The 20,603-nt window shown below is 49.5% G+C and overlaps 1 protein-coding gene across 7 annotated transcripts in view; it reads right to left on the bottom strand.

Annotated features, from left to right (window-relative positions):
* Positions 1 to 20,603, bottom strand: part of LOC144114757 (uncharacterized) — a 257,525-nt gene that overhangs the window by 153,537 nt on the left and 83,385 nt on the right. The window lies entirely within an intron of this gene.

The raw sequence follows: 20,603 nt of genomic DNA, 5'->3' as shown, positions 1-20,603 counted from the left end.
GCTCTAAACAAGTCTGCTCACGAATATACATATAAGGTCGTTGCCTGAGCGACTGAAGTGATGGCTACACAAAAATGCTACCGGGGTTCAGCTTGCTAATTGAAGTCCAAGCATACGAGTGTCGAAAGCGAAACCATCGCGAGTCGTTTTAGCTTTCAGCGTTATGCAAGGATTTCGCAAAGCCTTCCTTTACAAGCAGTAAACCCGAGATATTCTTGCATTTTTTCGACTTTTCCGCCGTGTATGAACTGCGCTGGTGGTCTTGACGTCGCTAAAAATATCCTGGAGGCGGGCGACGATCGTGCGCGATTTCACGGGGACGTTGGGAGCCACAGGTCGACGATCTCCAATTTGTCATCCGTTCTGCGCTTTAGACCGGCTAACAGAAGGTGTTTAGCTAAAACTAGGCTCACCTTCAATGAAACAGCGTGACTCAGTCGTGCAATCAAAGAAATTTCTTAATACGCCCAGGTTGGTAATAAACGGAGTCCTCCTTACAGTTGCCATCTTGGCTCGGCTGCGGCGCCGCCGATAGTTCGTGCAAATCGCCAGTGCATCAAGAAGTGCAGACAGCGAGCGCCCTGTCTACTCTAGTCCTTGCTTTCCCGAGCCAACCTCTCTTCAAATCATGCCCAACCAGCTATCCCAATCTTCTGCTTCATTGCTGCAACCCTAAAATTACAGAGCGTTGAGTCTAATATGAAATGACCGAAAAGCCATTTACGCTGGCTATCTCAGCTTCATCTATAATGTACTCCTTCTCAAGGGTGTATCGATTAATGCAAATGATGAACTGCCAATCAACCAGTTATCTTAATTACTACAGGGGATGTTTATTTATTCCACATGCCTTAAAATTAATCAGATTCACATGCAATGTTCTGTTAGTTGATGGCCTTGATCCCTCCTAGAAGGCCAAAATAAAGGCAATCGATAGAGCCGCTTTTACATGAGCGAAAATAGGAATCCTCCACAAAACTTAGGCAAGAGTGTGCATTATAGCCCCGGAAATCTTTTATCACGTGAAAGGAAAAGATTGAGCGACTTACTAAAATCTTAGCAGGCGCACGTTCTTACTAAGTATAAAGTGCATGGTGAGGGTATGGTTCATCACCAGCCTGACTACACCCACTGCCGGACACATGCCTTTCCCATACCTCTCCAATTAATCCTGTCCTGTGCCAGCTGTTGCCACCTTATCCCCGCAGTTTCTTTTTTTAATCTCATCTGCCCACCTAACCTCCTGCCGCCCCTACTACGCTTGCCTTCTCTTGGAATCTAATCCGCTACCCTTAAGGACCAGCGGTTACCTTGCCTTCGTATTACCAGCCCTACCCAAGCCCATTTCTTCCTCTTCATTTCGACTAGGATGTCATTAACCAGCGTTTGTTCCCTCACCCACTCTGCCCGCTTCCGGTCTCTTAACGTTACACCTATCATTTTTCTTTTCATGGCTCGTTGCGTTGTCCTTAATTTAAGCTGAACCCTTTTCGTTAGCCTCCACGTTTCTGGCCCGTAGGTGAATACCGGTAAGATACAGCTGTTGTACACTTTTATCTTCAGAGATATTGGTAAACTGCCATTCATGATATGAGAGAACCTGCAATATGCGTTCCACCCCATTTTTATTCTTCTAGTTATCTCCTTCTCATGATCCGGATCAGCTGTCACTACCTGCCCTAAGTAGACGTATTCCCTTACCACTTTCAGCGCTTCGCTACCAATTGTAAACGGCTGTTCTTTTCCGGGACTGTTCAACATTACTTTGGCTTTCTGCATATTAATTTTTAGATCTCCCGTTCTGCTCTCTCCGTCTAAATTATTGATCATGCTTTGTAGTTCATCCCCTGAATGACTTAGCAAGGCATTGCCATCAGCGAATCCCAGATTTATACCTATTGTAAATATGGTGCATAGCATTGGCGAGATCGCGTCTCCCTGGCTGACACCCTTCCTTATGGGAATTTTATTTCGGACTTTATGGAGGACTTGACGGAGTGCCAGCGGCGGAGGCCTTGTGCAGCTTGCTTCGTCAACGCGCGGAACCGGCATCCCTCCCCCCCCCCCTCTCTCCCCCTGAGCGCGGCTGCCGATAGCAGATAAGATCTTGTATGCGGTTGCCTTTGAGGCGGTTTTACCTTAAGTGCTTTCGCACATCCTACTCTCTTTACCTACGTTAAAACCCAACCAATTTTTTTGCTGAATAGATGTAGTTTGTATGCGCCATAAACAATACGTCAACAGGAAGGTAATGCTCATTTTTGTAGGGGCTCTCTCCGACGTTTGAGATTTGCGAGCATGTCGTTGCAGTCACTAACCTCAGGCATGGACCGTGCATTTACAAGGGGCTCGTACGTATAGAAGCAAAAAAGAGACAATAGAAAACAAGTTAGCACCAGGGAATTGTGCTGGCCCCGAGCAGAATATCACTGCTTCCAACGAGCTTCTCTCCGATTTGATCACCTTTAGCACGACACAGATCGTAATCGGTGCCGAGCTGTAAGTTCTTCCACCATTACCGCTGTATAGATGTCTATGAAGGTGAAGTTTTTGTATACAATTAGCGCGCGCTGTTTGCAAAACACTAACGTAAAAAAGCACGATCACCTTGGCAATCACCTTGTCCTTCGTCTTGTCTTTTTTTCTTTTTACGCGATGGAGTCATCAAGACATGAATTACCAAAACACCCAATTCGCCACTTTTGACCATTATGGTATGCTTGGAGAGGAAGAGGTTGAGGTTGCTGCTAGCACCTGGAGAGACTAGCCATGTGTTATACAGCCGGCAACTGCCCCGCCTGTGTTCTAACAGACTGTTCCAATCACTCTTGTAAGCGCCAAGAAAAATCTGTATGGCTCCCGCCGCCACAACGTACGCACAAATCTAGTGCCATGCGCGCAGCGCGTGTAACGATATCAACAAAATGTGGCTTCCTGCTTCTATATTTTAACAAAGGTACAGAGCTCGGCATATGGGGCGTGCCTGAGGGACGAAAGTATGGGATCCTGCTAACATCCCCACACTTCATTTCTACACTCGAAAACATTTGCATTATGATATATCGCTAGCCGTCCGCTACGACAGTCTGTGATCAAAAGTAGTCCGCGGTCGTCCACTATACGCCGTCCCTTATAGCACTCCGTCTAGCTCCGCGGGAAGTAATTCATCTAATAACCTATTCATCGGCTGATTGACTGTCTGGGTGAAAAATTGATTACTGCATGCCAAAGCAACACTAAGTGGCAAGGTAAGCCGAATTGGTGACTTCCTGATTTATTTCGACCATCTAAGATTCTTCAGCGCGCACCGAAATAACTGAGTTAATGAAGGCAGGTGTAATATTAACTTCCAGCTTTCCCGGAAATCGCGTATTATACCTAGAGAGATTATTATACCCTCTTACACCGAGGCTTGGCTAAATAGCCTTGTTGAAGTGGTCTGAGGAGCAGTAAATGTCCTTGCAGACAGTTCAAAGTGGTGTCAAAGAGCGTTCAACGAATGCTTTAATTAGAGGGCGGTAGACAGGGTTTCCGAAAAGCTGGCAGCACCTTTTGATTCTTGCAATTCCTGAAGAATGATGCGCTCAAGTATAGCAGCAAAAAAGGTCGACAGGAATTGTCTTCTTCATAATTCCTTTTCTGCCTCGCTTTGCCCGCCTCCTGTAGGAACAGGCGCCGTTTTTATTGCCCAGTTTCTCTCATTCACGTTTTTGCTATTTGCTTGCAGGGACGCTGACATTATGGCTATTTAGCTATTATCCTTACCATTAGAAACTCCCTCAACTTACAACCTTCCAGCAACCGCGGTAAAAAAGAAATTTGCACCTTCAAGAACGTAACGGTCCTGAAGATACCCTTTCAATACCTTCGCTTTTTTTAAGGGCAGGTTCTCTACATGCACCCTTAAGGGACGCACAAATACAAAATTGCTGCAGCTTTACAGACTACAGGGGTGTGAACGGCTATATTCCTGCTTTTGGGCTTCCTGAACAACTGTCGAACTAATTTGGTGTGCATTGATTTTCTGTGAAAACGCACACCCCCCGTCAAAGGTATACAGCCAAGGGGTTTGCTTGTGAGGCATCCTCAGCGACCGTAATCTCTCGAAAAAGGAATGGCTTTGCGTCCTCAATCCTCCCAAGCTTTTTACTGCTACATGTACTAGAGCCTTGCTAAACACCTAAGAAGCAAAACCCTATACTTTAGACGTGGACTGTATTATGTCACTGACCGGGGTGAACACTGCCCGTGCGTTCACGAGCACTGGGGTTACAGGACACGCTGAGCCCGCGATGGGGTGCACGCACCACGAAAACGTGCACTGAAGTGACGAAACGTTCAAAACATAATGACCAAGCTCCACCATTTCCTCTGGGGAGTCCACATCAGACTCTGGTTCAAGATACACGAGAGTTCGTGGTACGGTGGCTGCGAGGCGATTCCGAAATGATCATCCATGGTGTGCCAAGACTGGTAAACGCCAAGCCTGCGTAGAACAGTTGTAACTTGAGAGATGTCCTGTTTGGGCGTATGCACATGATGTGGAGAAATACCTTTTGATGTACTCACTCTACTTTCGCTACCCCCAACTGCATTCCAAAACGAAGCAGAAACATTCGGAGACAGCGTCAACGCTGTTAGTATAACTTGGCGTTGGTCGTGATCGGAAAGAAGCGACGCCGACACCCAACGCATGCGCGAGTAAAAGGCAGGCAATACCTCGAAGGGTGCAAACAATAACGCTGTAAACACATAGCGACTCAATGATACCATACGGTACGGTAACGACGACTGACGGCTCACAAAGCAGTGTGTGCCGCGGTAGATACTATTTACAGCCTACACCCATCCCTTTACTTTTGGGCTATGGTGTACGGACAGACAGAGAAGCTTTCCTTTTTTGTAGCGAGAGCTACATTACGGCAGCTGCTTTGCCTCTTCAGCATGGTCGCACTTTCGCCGTGGTTGCACCTCGGCCGTGGTAGCACCGTTCGGCGCCATCTGGCATGACGTCACTCCGCCGTTGCGCTCGTCGTGGAGCAGACGCCGCTCGCCTCGCCAGTTGTGCGCATGCGTATAGTAGAGGGAGAAGGGCTGTCGCAGTGTGTATATGTATACGGTTCGGCGAAGTGGGAGGGGAGCCGCAGCGTTTATTCGGCGTCGCGTCAGCGTCTCCTCAACCGGCGTTGTCGCTCGCAACCCGCAGGAGAGGGCGAGCAAACACATGAGGGCATACGAACTGGCGTCTCCACATGCAGGTGGGGAGACATCGTCGGTAAAGCCCTTCAATTATCCCCTGTCCTTACCTGATCGTCCCATTCAGCGGCGACGGGAACCTTATGCGGGGGCAAGGGGGACAATAGCAAGGGTACAGAACGGACGCTGCTGCCTTCGCAGAAACGGGCCGCGGCTTTTTGCCCCTCCAATCTCCACAGGCCACCGACGAAATTGCTCTGAACGTTACGACTACCGGGATGCCTAGTCGCACTGAACGGGAGTTGGTAGTCATGACTGGTGATTTCAACAAGGATCCCAAGAGAGACCCTGTGTTTCTTCAAGATGCTGAAGAACGCTCTCAACTTGAGATGAACAAGATGCAACCTAGCACCATCACTCAATGGGAGACCAGCTTAGACTTGGTCCTTCAGCGAACCTTCGCCGAGTCAAACTACGCCATCGACGGTTTGGAAACAGTCTCACTACGGACCACCGAAGCGTATTCATTAGGATGAATAAAGTTGAAACCATTGCTTAACCATGTGTCTTTCTCCAAGTATAGACAGAGATTAGCCAAGTAAATCATCAGTAGCATTACATCGCTTAGCACAGCGAAGCCTAAGCGTAGTCATGGCCTGTAGCTCTCGCAACCTAGCAGGTTTAACCATAGCTAAACCAGAGCCAATTTTTTTTACAAGGTTGGCGTACGCGGAAAGAGATGGGTGCTTCTGACTACCCCACTCTCTCTACCCCGCGTGTAGCGGCATCGTGCGATTCGCGGTGAACACAGTACTGGAATTATCAACACTACTACAAACTGAAAAATCTCTCTCTATGGTTACGCCTTCGAGTGATGCGGGTATAATATGAACGTTTGCTAGGCTATTTCATTCATTTATTTTTCATTTTGGCTTCAGTTCCGCACCGCCACTTCGAGTTTTCATGCAAAACTTGCAAAAAAAAAATTGCGGACACTATTCAATTTTGTGATACCAGGTTTAACTGTATTACAGTTAGGCACCTGGCTGCAATTAGATATTTAAAACAGGCTGTCACCTTGTGGGAGTTTCGGAATGCCATACCCTTCCCTGGCCGGCGAGGCGCGCCGTGAAGAAGCAGGAAAGTGGACGCTTTCCTTCTTCCCCACGGGCAAGTAGCCAGAAGGTCAGCTCGAGAGCGCTGCGCCGCCTCCTTCCTGAAAACTGGTCGCAAGCGCGCACCGCCAGGCGCCGCCGGAGCGGTCGCTGATTGGCCGAATGTGACAGCAGGCAAGTGCGCCGTGATCGGCGGATACCGGCCATGGCCGGGAGAGACTTCGGAGAGCCGCGACAGCGAGAAAACCTAAGGTAAATACCTCTCATCTTCCCTCTTTGTTGTCGCCACCTCTCCCCGTCAGCCGCACGACTAAGCCAGACGGCAAGGGTCGCAGATAAAGCATCCAGCAGCCAGCGATTTTGGAAGAACCCAATGTATGTTTGGCGCTGGGCAACGCGTCCTGTTCCGTGTTGTGTTTATTTCCCATTTCCGCTGCACCGCCGTGAGAACGGCCGCGCGTGGTGTGCGATACCAGGAGCTCGGAGTTCACGGCCTAGACATAAAGGAGGCTCGACGGCCTGGTAAGACCCCCACAACCTATGTCCATATCAGTTTTTAGAATTTTGAAAATGATTTTGCGCCCAGCGCTATGGCTCCACACATTCTGCAAATTCCAACCATCCTACTCGTTAGAAAACTACACAACTCTGGACCATGTAGCCACACCCACCGGTGAACAGCAGTCGGAGCAAGGAGAGCAAAAGAGAATGGAAGGTTCCACTTGTGTGCTGCGTTGCTTCTAGTTTACCCCCAAAATGAAACAATTCTATAAAACAAAAAATTATCCACAGGTGCCTGATTTGAGCTTTTGTTTATGAGTCATGTACTCCTATTTCCGTTGTACTTGATAGTTTCAATTATCAAACACGTCTCTCAGTAGAAGTGTAAGCAGAAGTCAACACAGGTAATTAAATCTTCTCTGCTGCTATCCCAATTTCAACATCGCCTGCAGGTAAAGGAGCCGACCAAGCTACTCGGATACAACACTGCTATGTTGATTAAGCATGAGGCAGCAGTCGCACCAGGATTTTAGCCCTGTTAACAGGCCACACAGTCATAAAAAAAAATTGTTTTATCAATCAATAGCTCTCTTTTTTACTGCTGTAGTTGTGTGTGGGTCCTATTTTTGATGGTGTTAGAACGCAGAAAAATCAGTCCTGAGCACTTCGAATGAATGCAGCACAAAAGCAGTCTCTGTTAATCCTGTCGAGGACAGGCTTGCTTTTCTCTCGAAACAAATGGCAGGCCAACAGCTAGCAACAGTACTCGCCGGTGTGGTGAGGCATATACAGTACCAAAGGACGGACACATACTGTGCTATCGCGGGTTAGCGGATAGACGAGAACTAGGTGTGGGATTCCTCATTAATCAGGATATAGCTGGCAACGTAGATGAGTTTTATAGTATTAACGAGAGGGTAGCAGCTATTGTAATCAGGCTCAATGGGAGGTACAAGCTGAAAGTGGTGCAGGCCTACGCGCCTTCATCCAGCCATGATGGCCAGACCATTGAAAGCTTCTATGAAGACGTGGAATCGGCAATGAATAAAGTAAAATCACACTACACTGTACTGAGAGGCGACTTCAATGCGAAGGTGGGCAAGAAGCAGGCTGGCGACCACACGGTAGGCGACTATGGGATAGGTTCTAGAAATAGCAGGGGAGAGCTATTAGTCGAATTCGCACGACTACGGCTGACGACTACGGCCGACTACGGACGACTACGGCTGACGCATGCCCCGAAGCTCCAGAGCCAGGATGGGGATGAACTCTGCACCTCACGCCAAATGTTACATGATGGCCAGCAGAAGAATAAGGCGCATTGACTGATGGCAATGAGGTAATTTAATGGCCGCTGGCCTAGCGCGAGCGCTTCGTCCCGCGCCACTGCCAGCTTCGTCTTCTTCGTCACAGTATTTGCTAAGCTAATCGCTAATAGGGTCAGGGCAACTGGTGTGTTCTCCGGTCGTAGTCAGAGATGAAACTTTATTAGAGCGGAAGCATACAAGCAGGGTAGGCAGTCACGTGAGAAAGAGGAGAGGGAGTTAAGAGAGTTCAGTGTCCTCATGTAGCTGCGTACACGCTGTTGTGACTTTGAGGTGGTCCCGTAACGCTCGCCACCCGTTTTGTGACAGAGCGTCGCCAGCTTTCAAGTCGGTAGCGAAGACTCCGAGTCAGGCGTCGGTGAGAACAACAAAAGGTATTTTATACATTATGTACAGAGCATTACACAGGACGAGATCGGCACGGGGGCCGAGAACTAACAGCAAACGCGACTGTTCTCGCACGGCGACGTCCGGCGAGGCTCCAACGAGTCACACATCACACTCCACTCGTGAACGGCACACGGCTCACGGTAGGTCTCTCCACAACGGGCTTTGTAGAACGGAGGTCGGAGTCCTCTCCAGGCGGCAGCGTTGGGGCTTATATAGCCCCGAGAAGGTCGTCACACAAACGGACCAATAAAAATCCAGCACTTGACAGCCGTCCGAGAGGTCCAACCAGCGACCGCGCTGGCCACCCGCTTCAAGTTTGCCGCGCGCGGTGATTCCCAGGGGGAAAGGGAACCGGCGCCTGGCTGTCTTGCAATGCGCGGCACGTTGGAACATGTCGCTCGCCGATGCTTCTCCATAGAGCGCTGCTGCCTGGCGGCGCAGCATCTCAGCTTATCAAGGGAGCGTTAGGGCGTTGTTGCCTTGCGGCGCAGCACCGGGCTTGTCCAAGGGCGTTCGCAGGAGAAATTGTGCTTCTTGTAAATGTGGAATCCGGGCTGGTTGTCCGGGCACAACAACGCTGAAACCGGGAAGCCCGGAGCCGCGGGAATGCGCTAGGATGAGGTGTTGAACGAAATGTGGTGCTCGGGCCAGGCAGTAGGCATTAAACGTGAAGCAGCGCTCGGAGCGGCAGTACCACGATACACAACACTCCTCCCCCTTTGCTAGATGTAGTCGCGGAGGTGCGAGGAAAACCTCCTCACTCGGGCGGAGCGCCGAAGAACAGTGCCAGTTGCCGGAGGAACGCCGTTGGAGGAATCTGCGCTGTCTGAGTCGGAGCGGCTGTGCACGTGTTGCAGTGAGTCAGATGATGGCTTGCGAGAAGGTTGTTCGTTTTGATCCTCAGTGCGGATCAGGCATTTAGAGTGCAGGCGCGCGGAGAGGAACATCGTGTACGCCGTTGTCTCTCTTCCTAATGTGGTCGACGTGCCTGCGTCAGGTCGTACCATCGTGAAGCCGGACCTCGTAGGACACAGGTCCCTTGCATGAGTAGATGATAGCGGGAAGCCATCGAGGTCCATATGATGAAAAGTTCGCCGGGCGCACACTGAGTCGCCGGGCGCAAACTTACGGGTTGGTCTAGCGTGGAACTTTTGTGACTGCAGCTGGCTGCACGCCTTCTTGGGAATCCGGGTGCAAGCTGTCTAGGGCAGACTTTAGCTGGCGTGAGAACAGCAGCTCCGGTGGGATTTTTCCCGTTGCTGTGCACGGCAGCAAGTGTTGCAGGCGCAGGAAACGGCTCAGCTGAAGTTCGATGTTCGCGATTTTCAGTCGTTTCGTGAAGGTGTTGTGCACCATTTTCGTCCACTTTTCGGGACTTCCAAGTCCGAAATTTGTGCTTGACACGGAGAGCCAGACGCTTCGCTGGGCCTCGCAGTAGGCCTAGCTAGAACCTGCCGCGTCTAGGCTAGGCTAGGCGTAGCCTCGCAGTGCGCACATGGCTTTACCAAACGCCGAGCCTGCCTGCAGCAGCAGGGTATTCCAGGTCGGCGGAGAAGCAATCTCGCCTGAAGAATTCGCCACGGATCCTAGATGGTCCAGGGCCCTCACAGCCCGTAAACAGGCGCACTCAGCACCGGTCCACGAGCCTGCCACCTCTAGCTCTCCTCTCAAGCCACCCGACGGACCCGGCACACCGGCCAAGCCCAAAAAACGCGTCTCCTCCACCAACTATAAAGCGTCAGTCTCCGCTAGCCAAGCTACCCGTCTCAGACCTGAAAATCATCTACCACCTGAGTGGGGGCCTAGATCTCCGCAAACACAATGGGGGCTACATCCTATCCCTCGTATGCACCGCCCTGAAACTGTCCATAGAGGCAGTACGTCAACAAGACGCCATACGCATAAATCCTCGAAATAACCCCTTCACCATCAGTACCCCATCAGAGTACAGAGCGGAACGCTACGTTAGACTACAGTCTCTTCAAATCTCCGACATCACCCACCCATTAAAGGCCTAGATCGCCCAACCAGACAACGCCATCCGAGGCGTTCTCTACAGCGCTATCTACGACCAGACGCCTGAAAAGATAGTTCAGGAACTTCATACTTTCAACAAAAGTAGTTCGTATGACATTACGGACGCCAGACGTTTGGGCAAGACTAAGCCCATACCCGTCACTTCCATCAACACATAGTCGGTTCCTAAGCAACTACGTTTTTACGGAGCCGTATATAGCTGCTATTCCTTCCTGGCGAAAGCCGAGGCATGCTTCAACTGCCGGAAAGCCGGTCACAGAAGTTACGTCTGTATCCAACCCAAGCAAAATCTCTGCTAGAGCTGTGGAAAGCATCATTCCCCAGTAGAGCCACCCACGTGCGCAGCCAAATGCATCAACTGTAATGGATCCCACTTCACTGGCTCCAAGGACTGCAAGCAGCGTTTCAACCGACCGGGCAACAAAAGGCCGACACCCAAGGATGATATGATACGACAAAGAACGCAACCCTCCGGGAACCCCGCCGCAGGCAGCGATCAAGCTCGAGAAGCCGTGCCAACTCCCGTCACCGGTCCCGGTCCCGGTCCGAGTCCTTCCCACCCCTGGACGAGACAGCCCACGTCTGAGAAACAAGGAAGACCGGACAGCCAGCATCTGACAAACAGGTGGGCTGGGGTCCGCGATCTCCTTCCCTTGTCCGTGAGAGTAATCAACTTAAAGCATAGCTCGAACAGCAGAGGAAGCAAATTTAACATCAGAGTCAACAAATCGATAGCCTTAGCAAGCAACTTCAATTGCCACTACAAAGAATCCCGCCAACAGAGAAAATGGAAATCCCTCAAGATGTCCCCTCTCTCATCCCGGTAGCTAGCCGAAAGAACTCATCCACCCAAAGCACACCTGCCAAGCGCAGAGCAAAAGAAAACACTACCGCTGAGGACGTCACAACGTTAGGAACGCCTGATCAACGCGACCAATATTCTTGAACAGAAAATGGAAAAGAAATTCGAAGCAATGGCCAAAGACATGAGCACATGGACGGGGAATCTCAACAACAGAATGACGACGCTCGAGCAGAGATCTAGCGCCCACGACGCCATCGCGGCTCAGGTGCAGAGCAAAATAGACCAAGTGTTTCCCCACACATATATCAAATTCATCCCATTCGCTTTCAGACCAGTGTATGATGGCAGCAAATCACAAGGAACTCACAGTGTGGCAGTGGAATTGCAGAGGATATCGCTCCAAGCGAAGCAATCTGCAACTCCACATTCAATCTCTCTCCGACACAGAAGTCCCTACAGTCATCGCACTACAGGAAACTCAAGCTCCTGTCCGACTAGTCAACTACACTCCCAACACGCCAATGAATAAACCCATTCAAAGGGTAGCAACCCTAGTTCACAGAGCATACACCGCTACAGATCACCCCATTAAGGTTGAAGACATAGATTGTCACCTAATAGAGCTCTTTCCCAAAACTAGAAATAGCACTAGCCTAAACATCCTCAACAAATACAGCAGCCCGAAAGGCGAAGCAGCCACCCTCCTCGCAGCCATACGCGAAGCGCTCCATATCAGCGCTTAACACCCGCTTATAGTGCTTGGTGACTTTAATGGCAGACACGTCAGCTGGGGGTACGAATTCAACTGCAGGAAAGGAGCACAGCTCTGAACACTATTGACGAGGGTGAGTCCCTCGTTCTGAATTAGTGTTGTGCGCGTATGCTGTTGCGAATTATTGACGAGGGTGAGTCCCTCGTTCTGAATTAATTCGCAAAACATACGCGCACCGGTAACAGCGTGCAACACAACACCACTCCCGACCTCACACTCACAAAGAATATCACAAAATGTCAGTGGTCGCACACGCAGACCTCCCTAGGCAGCAACCACTAAATAATTGAAACCTCGCTCTCGCTAAACTCACTCGCCCTCTTCATGAAAAAGAAGCAGCAGATCACAGACTGGGACAAGTCCGGAACCTCCGGAACGACGCTCCCACCCAAATAAAAACACCTTGCGAGGTCGGTGGAAGAACTCACAAAGGACGTCGCTACAGCGACATCTGAGATCCCGAGCAATTGCGAATCGGACGCGGTCGACAGCAGACTCCTTCACATGTGGGAGGATCACTCCGGCCTGTAGAAACGATGGCTTCGTAAGAAACACAACAGATCACTCAATTGAAGGATATCAGCCTTGACCGAGGAAATAGAGGCACGCGCGGCACAACTAACCCGTCAGCAATGGGGTCAGCTCTGCAACCGCATGGAGGGCAACCTGGGCCTAAGAGACACATGTAAATTTCTGCGCTGCCTCTTAGAACCCCAAAACACGAAGAGTACGCAACAGCGTAATGTAAAGCGCCTCATTCACAGAATAGGTATGGATGATGATGCCCTGATTCAGAATCTCAAAGACAGGTACCTCACAACAACTCCCAAATTACCCCTTCCTTCCTACTTGGGCGTAGAAAACCCCGAGCTCGACGCGGACATAACAACATGGGTGGTTAGAGCAGCAATGTTGAAACTTCGCACCACGTCTGCGCCTGGAGCAGACAGGATCACAAACAAAACAATACGAAATTTGGACGAGAACTCCATCCAAGCCCTAACAGAACTTTTCAACAAGCACTGGAAGGAAGGTACTCTTCCCTCCGAGTGGACCCACGCGAGAGTCACTTTCATCCCCAAGCCCGGAAAACCGCTGCACCTATTAAACCTCAGACCAATCTCCCTCATCGCATGCTTGGGAAAGCTACTTGAGCAGGTAATCTTAAACAGGCTGCAAAATTACATCCAAACAAAAGAACTCTTTCCCCCACACAATGCTTGGATTCCGAAGCCATCTATCAACTCAGCCGTAATGCTTCAAATCTCAGAACAAATCCTACATCCCAGACATTGCAAACGCACACAAGCACTGCTAGCCTTAGACCTCACTAGGGGGTTTGACAATGTCCAACGCACAGCCATACCGGACGCCTTATCGAATCTAGGAGTCGGGACTCGAACACATACCTACATATCAGCTTTCCTTCGAGACCGCACAGCGGAAATCAAAATAGGCCCTATAGAGTCCCCCTCCTTTCCTCCTCTGGGCAGCAGGGGGACACCCCAGTGGTCAGTCCTATCTCCCCGACTTTTCAACATCACTCTCATTCCCATGGCTCGCAAGCTAGAGCGCATCCCAAACCTCTCCCACTCATTCTATGCAGACGACATTGCCTTATGGACCACCATAGGCAATGTTGGGACCATGGAAGAAACCCTTCAAGCAGGTGCGAACGCGGTAGTGGAGTGCGCAGCCTCTATAGGCCTCGCATGTTCCTCTGCTAAGTCTGAACTCTTGTTACTCCACCCGACCCCGAACCGCAACAGGAAGAAAAACCCCTCCATACACGTCGAGGTCAATGGTCTACCAGTGCCAGAGGTTGAAAAGATACGCATCCTAGGCTTGTTCTTACAAAACAATGGACGCAAGACGGAGACCATCTGCAAACTAACAATCACGACATATCAAATCATCCGACTGATTGAAAGAATAGCCAACAAGCACCGAGGCATGCGTGAAGATGACCTGAGGCGGCTTTTGCAGGCATTCGTGATTAGTCGGATGGTTTACTCCCTTCCCTACCTCTACCCCACAAAGGCGGAAAAGGAGAAGGTAGATGCACTAATAAGACAGGCATACAAGTGAGCCTTAAATCTCCCACAACGACCTCCCACCATCCATCTCTTACGCATGGGAGTACACAATACACTACAAGAACTAACTGAAGCTCATCGCACGGCTATGATTGACAGACTCTCTTCCACAAATACAGGTAGACACATTCTCGCCTCTCTAAAGATCCAGCCAACAGGTCCACCCCCCGACCACACCCACACCATCCCAACCCAAATCAGGGACAGACTCATAGTTCACCCTCTGTCCAAAAACGTACTCCCAGTTCACAACCAGGCCAGACGCGAAGCTCTTGCCAACGCTTTACACAAAGCTCATGCAAACTACAAAGACGCGGTCTACGTGGACGCGGCAGAGTACACCTACAATTCGGCCTACGCCATCACTGTAGCATCGCATGACCTCAAGCACAAAGCCTCGTGCTCGAATAAGGCAACAACCTCACTTGAAGCCGAACAAGCAGCCATAGCGTTTGCCATTTCCTCCTTCGCTGCCACACTCATTCTGAGTGACTCTAAAACAGCAATCACGAATTTTGCACGGGTACAGATTCATTCTACCACCCGAAAAATTCTGAAGTCTTGCTCCACAGAACCCCGACCAGTTCAAATTGTTTGGGTGCAAGCCCACGCAGGCAACCTCGGAAGCGAAGTGGCCCACTCTCTTGCTCGAAAATTAATAGGGTAGAACGTTGGGCCAGTTGGTGTAGCGACATAATTAAAAACTTTGCGCAGAATAACACAGGATGGTAGGGAGAAACACGCACACACACACGAGCGCTCGAGCGTACGTCAACCGAGCAGGGCACACCGTAGACCGGGGTAGCGCTAGAGACCGGCTCGTCACCTATCATGAAATAACCCTCCATTACAGGGAGCAAAGACTCGTCTATCCCCCACCACACATCTCCCTCTCGAAAGAACAACAAGCTACCTGGAGACAGCTCCAGGCTCGCACATTCCCTTCACCGGCTTTGTTAGCCCTTATCCACCCAGGACAATACAGACCCAAATGCTCTCTTTGTGGGGCTCCGAGAGCCAACTTTGACCACATTTTATATCTCTGTCGAGAATTCCAACCAACATCTCGCTGGAACCTCACGGACAAAGAGAGTTGGGAGATCGCGGTCTCCAGCTCCGAACCGGCCTCACAAAGGCGGCTGATAGAGTGGGCTGGAGAGGTCGCCGCACGTCATGGACTGTTGGTCACCACCCGGGATCAAGAGCCAGACCAACCCTAGGCAGTGACTCATCCATAAGGCTCATCAATAAAGTTTTCACCTTCCTACCTGCACTTTCCTTTCCTAAAAATCATCGCAGTCTAGAACGTTGTCAACGCTAACGCCAATGAACAAAAAGAATCCCGACGGTCTATAGCTTCAGTGCCGCGTTCCTGTTACAACGTTGTGATTCCCAACGCATACATCGCACATCTGTCACTAATTCCACGTAGCCTAAAGCTCGACAGACGGGTCTACAGCCGCAGGGAGCCAGTTATATGCCTGCCTGTTGCTTTCGAAGAAAATTGAAGATTGTTTTATAAAATTCGTTTTCAGGAAAGAAAATGGCGCAGCAACTGTCTCACATATATCGGTGGACACCCAGACCATGTCGTAAGGAAATATCCCATGTGATGGAAATTATTTGACGTGGCGTGCTGCAAACTTCCGCGCACGGCAATAACGACTCAGAAATCATTCAGGTCGTTTGTTCTTCAGCACACAAGCTCGCAGCGCAATAGACACACACTCGAGAGCCAACCTGACGCATTCGGAAGCTTTCGTCTGGTAGATTTCAGTTCAGTGCAAAAATATGAGATGGAGTTTAGTGACCCCCGCGTCATCGCTCAGAACCTCACTTATGGAAAAAACGTGGAACAGATCACTGATCTCAATTCATTACCCTTAAAAACGAAGCCGTTGTGGTTGTGTTCTTGGCCGCTTATGAAAGTCGAATACTCGCAAGTTGCCTATAGTCACGTGATTCGTTGGAATGACTACTGCACACCTTTTTTTCAGGATCGATAATCTTCTAAGTCTTCATGTAGCCGGACTAGCACTTTTGTACAAGGGCAATACAGTGGGCACACTTGGGTGGCTGCAACGTTGGCGGAGGGCCAGTAATATGTAATATGTGTGTCGCCCTTTTGTGTCCCCGTGTTGAACGCTGGGACGCGACTCACGACCACGAATCCAGGGGCCGCGCGTGTCTGACACTTGCGAAATGTTAGTAATTGTAACAATGGACCTAGCTCGGGTGCGCACAATTCTCAAGTATATATATGCTTACACCGCAGCAAAGTCGATTCATGGCCAAGGACCCGTCACCTTTAAGCCTTGATTAATGGCCATCAGTAAGTAGTCGCCTGTATGCGTATAACACAGCCGCTTTGTGCTAATAGCCTCAAACAGTATATGCTAAGCCGGGAATGTGGCTTAACAAACATTTCTTAAACATTACGCCTGTCTATTAAACTTCATCACCATATCGGTTTGCATATATTATGTTCATTACTGTCCAGCTATGTTGTATTCTCAATTTCGGAGCACCCATCATTAAACACAGGCACTGAATTCTGGCTTTCTTCCCCCTCATTGTGCACCCACGTACTACCCTGTCACCCCTGAAGAAAGAGCTGCGCCTGCTGCGAAACGTTGAGGTATAAATTACAACTTTTAGTCGTAGATGTGCCGCGGTTTACTGTAAGCACTGTATGTACGTGGCAGAATGCTGGTACGGAGATTACGACCCCGCTAGTACTGTACACAACTAGAGCTCACCTATGCGGCCAAAACTAGGAGTTGTACGAAAAAGCGTCCAACAGGGCTAAGTGGAGTGCGGCGAGTAACGGGAAGCAAAATGGTATTGAAGCGTTAACGGCAAACAAGCCGCCGTGAATTAAAGAACGAACAAGTGTGGGAAGCTGTACAGGAGACTTGAGTAAGGTGGTTGTTTTAACGGGTAACGGCGAACGACTAAGAGCTAAGAGGCCGTGAAAAGTGCTCTAGAAGCGCAAAAAATAGGTAATCGAACTTAAAACTAGTTTTGCGCCCTGTGAATCACTATTCTTCGGCAGCTATGTCACTCAGCAGAACGACCCCAGTAAAAATTACTGATTGGAATAGATTCCGCACCATCAGAGAGACGCGGGCAGGTGGCGGCATCACCGATCAGGATGGCCGGGTAAGCGATCTCAAGCGAGACGAAGTGCGCCTCACCGATGAGGTGGAAACCACCGGACAACATCCTGCGGCAAACAAACGTCTCATGCACATTTGGAAGGCGCACGCGTCCCTATTGGGTAAGTTGAAGACGGGCAACCGCAACAGGAGGCTGAGACTTCGCATTTACAGGCTGGAAAGGGAGATTGAAGATCACGCCAATGAGCTCAACAGGCTACAGTGTTGGCAGACATGTGACGTAAAAAAAAACGGGCAACTAGGAAATAGGAAATCTTGGCTTCTGCTGCGGCACCTACTAGACCAGACTTAGACAAAGTCTGCGGCTCGGACGTGCCTGTTACAGACAGTACATCAGTACAATGGCACGGCCTAAGAACTACTGAACGTCTTGAAGGATAAGTACCGCAACACGACACAGGGTGAGAATGCAGCCGCGGTGTATACTGGGGCGGAGAATGAGGCACTTGACGCGGACATCACTGCCGCGGAACTGATGGCTGCGATATCTGCGATCGGGGGAGACTTAGGAGTGCTCGGCCGCGGGGCCGGACGGTGTAACTAACAAAATCACCAGAAACCTGGATGACGACTCGGCCCATGCTGTAACAGACAATATGAACAAGTGCTGGAAAGGAGGGAGCCTCCCGCGTGCATGGAAACATGCAAGAGTCACTTTCGTACCGAAACCCGGCAAGAAGATGAACATCGAGAACCTTCGACCCATCTCCCTCACGTCCTGCCTGGGTAAGCTCATGGAGCACGTGGTTCTCACGCGTTTGCACAACTACGTAGAGATCAGTCGCCTCACGCCGCACACGATGATCGGATTTAGGCCGCAGCTATCCACGCCGGACGTAATGCTGCAACTCGCCAGGGAAATCGCTGTCCCGAGGAACGGCCACGGTACGCGGGCCATCCTAGGGTTGGATTTGAAGAAATCGTTTGCTAACGCCTCGCACGAGGTGATATTAGCCGATCTCTCGAAACTAAACGTAGGGTGACACACTTGCGCGCACATGAGATTTTTTGTCTATTAAGACAACGCAGCTAACTATAGGGGAACTCAAATCGGTTCAAACATAGCACTGGGAAATAAGATAATACCGCAGGAGTCGGGATTATCGCGTTTTACTCAACGCCGCGCTGATCACGCTCCCTAGAAAACTTGACGGCTTAGGGGCATTAGACATACCCTATATGCTGATCACGTCACGATTTGGATGAATCAATGGAACGGATGGGCAGATCGAGACGGCCCTACAAGAGGCGGCGGACGTCGTAGACGGACACGCCCGTTGCGTAGTACTGAAATCCTCCCCACAAAATTAGGAACTGCTAGTCCGCCTTTGTTGAAAAATCCAAATTCTTGCGTTTTTTCGCGGCCATGCCTCCGGAACACGTGCCAAAAGCGGAAAGAAAAACGCACTGCACCACACGAGTCTCAAGCCTTCGCGTTAGCCTCGTGCATAAAAGGAACAAAGCGGATCGAAAGACACAGCGCTCCGCGTCTCCGCACTGCCACAAGCCCAAGCTGCACTGACCTCGTTCGTCTCGCTGCGCCAGCGGTGCAGCCAACCAAAAACAGGAAACGGGCGCCTGCGATCAGCGTGGTTTCTCCCTCCCGCTTCCCTATCACGCCAAATCACACTACACGTGCTCCTCGTCACGTGCCTTTTACACACACGCCCCTTTCTCAGAGTGCGGGCGGCGTCCGTGAGAACGCGGGTACATCGATCGTGAAATATTCCCGAGGAGAAGCGCACTTGCGGGGGGTTGTCCCGATATGAGAAGCGCACTCGCAAGGATGGCGGTAGAAGCGCACTTGCCGGGGCGCAGCTCAGCACGGAGTTCGATACATCGATATGCCAATGCACGGGAGTTCTATATACGCGAACAATAGCGCTATACATGGAATTCCGGAGGGGATTTTTCAACTGTTCGATATAGGCAATAATTCGATACATGCGGGTACGATATATCCGGGATCGACAGTATATGGCAAGCAATGGAAAAGATAAGCAAGCCTGGTTCACCTTGCACTTTGCATCATGAAACCCCAAGCTTGGAAAACGCACTAATGTTGCAGCACTGTTCTAAAAAAGACAGAACTACGTTCCTCTATGCGAGACGTTATCAGCAACAGCTAGACAAGAATTAAACTTAACAAAATTTAGGCAGAAGTAAAGTATGTAAAACACTTTTTAGCTGAGTGCCAGTAAACTAGAATGAGAAGGTGTGTCAAGGAGGGTTACACAAATTTAACGATGTTATATTTTTAATAGGGTAATGAAGAAAATTTTTTAATGCTCACTACAGTTAAAAAAAAGAAATAAACCACTAAGTAAATGCCTCTGCAAAAATCGAATTTATTCTGACACAACAACTTTAACTACGTATGCATAACAAGAAACCCCGGTTTGAATCCAAAATGCACTGGTTGCAAACTTCTTGTATAGGCAGCCAATTCATCTTTTTTGGACCAATATGGTTAGACTTGTTTACTCCTACCAAAAATGAAAACCTGCTCTAAACAATAACATTACCAGTTAACTGCTAAATGCAAGGAAAGCTTCCAGTGGACTGGGACCTTAATTTAAACAATGACTGGGTACATGCTTGCCATTTTGGCCTTCAAACAACCATGTAAGAATATTGGTATGAATTTTGAAGCACAGTCGCAAGAACAATGAATGTTGCTTGATTAGCTTCAGGCCACCAATACTGGAACAAGCATGAAAAAAAAGTAAAACAAAAGTTAGTATAGCTGCTATTCATTTCAGTTGCCGTTGAAGTGATAGTCTGGGGCATTCATAGCACTGAAATATAAACAAGCAGAACACTAAAAGTCGTAAATAGGACCGAGTCCAATGTGGCCACAGCTAGTACACCTTTCAAGATTACCTTGACTTTAAATAACATGAGGCAAGTTGCACCGTGACACAAAGCATCAGACAACTAAAAGCTCTCTTTGCAAAAAAAAGGAAAAGATACGAGATAAAAGCAGAGACAGATCCATGAAACCAAGATATTAAGTAAGAAAACTCAATGAAAAGAATAACGTTGCGAACGGTCTAAGACAGCATTCTTCAGCATTTTTTTTTGCGGTAAAGAAATGCTGAAAAAAAGTGAATTTGGTGTAGTTATGTAACATGCCGAAGTATTTGCCCAGCATTTGTTCTTCTGGAGGAGGTATACCGCAAGAAAA

This window comes from Amblyomma americanum, chromosome 1 (genome assembly GCF_052857255.1).
Source record: "Amblyomma americanum isolate KBUSLIRL-KWMA chromosome 1, ASM5285725v1, whole genome shotgun sequence".
In the NCBI taxonomy this organism is placed as follows: Eukaryota; Metazoa; Arthropoda; class Arachnida; order Ixodida; family Ixodidae; genus Amblyomma; species Amblyomma americanum.
The sequence above is the reverse complement of the archived record's forward strand: the minus strand, read 5'-3'. Positions and strand labels throughout refer to the sequence as shown.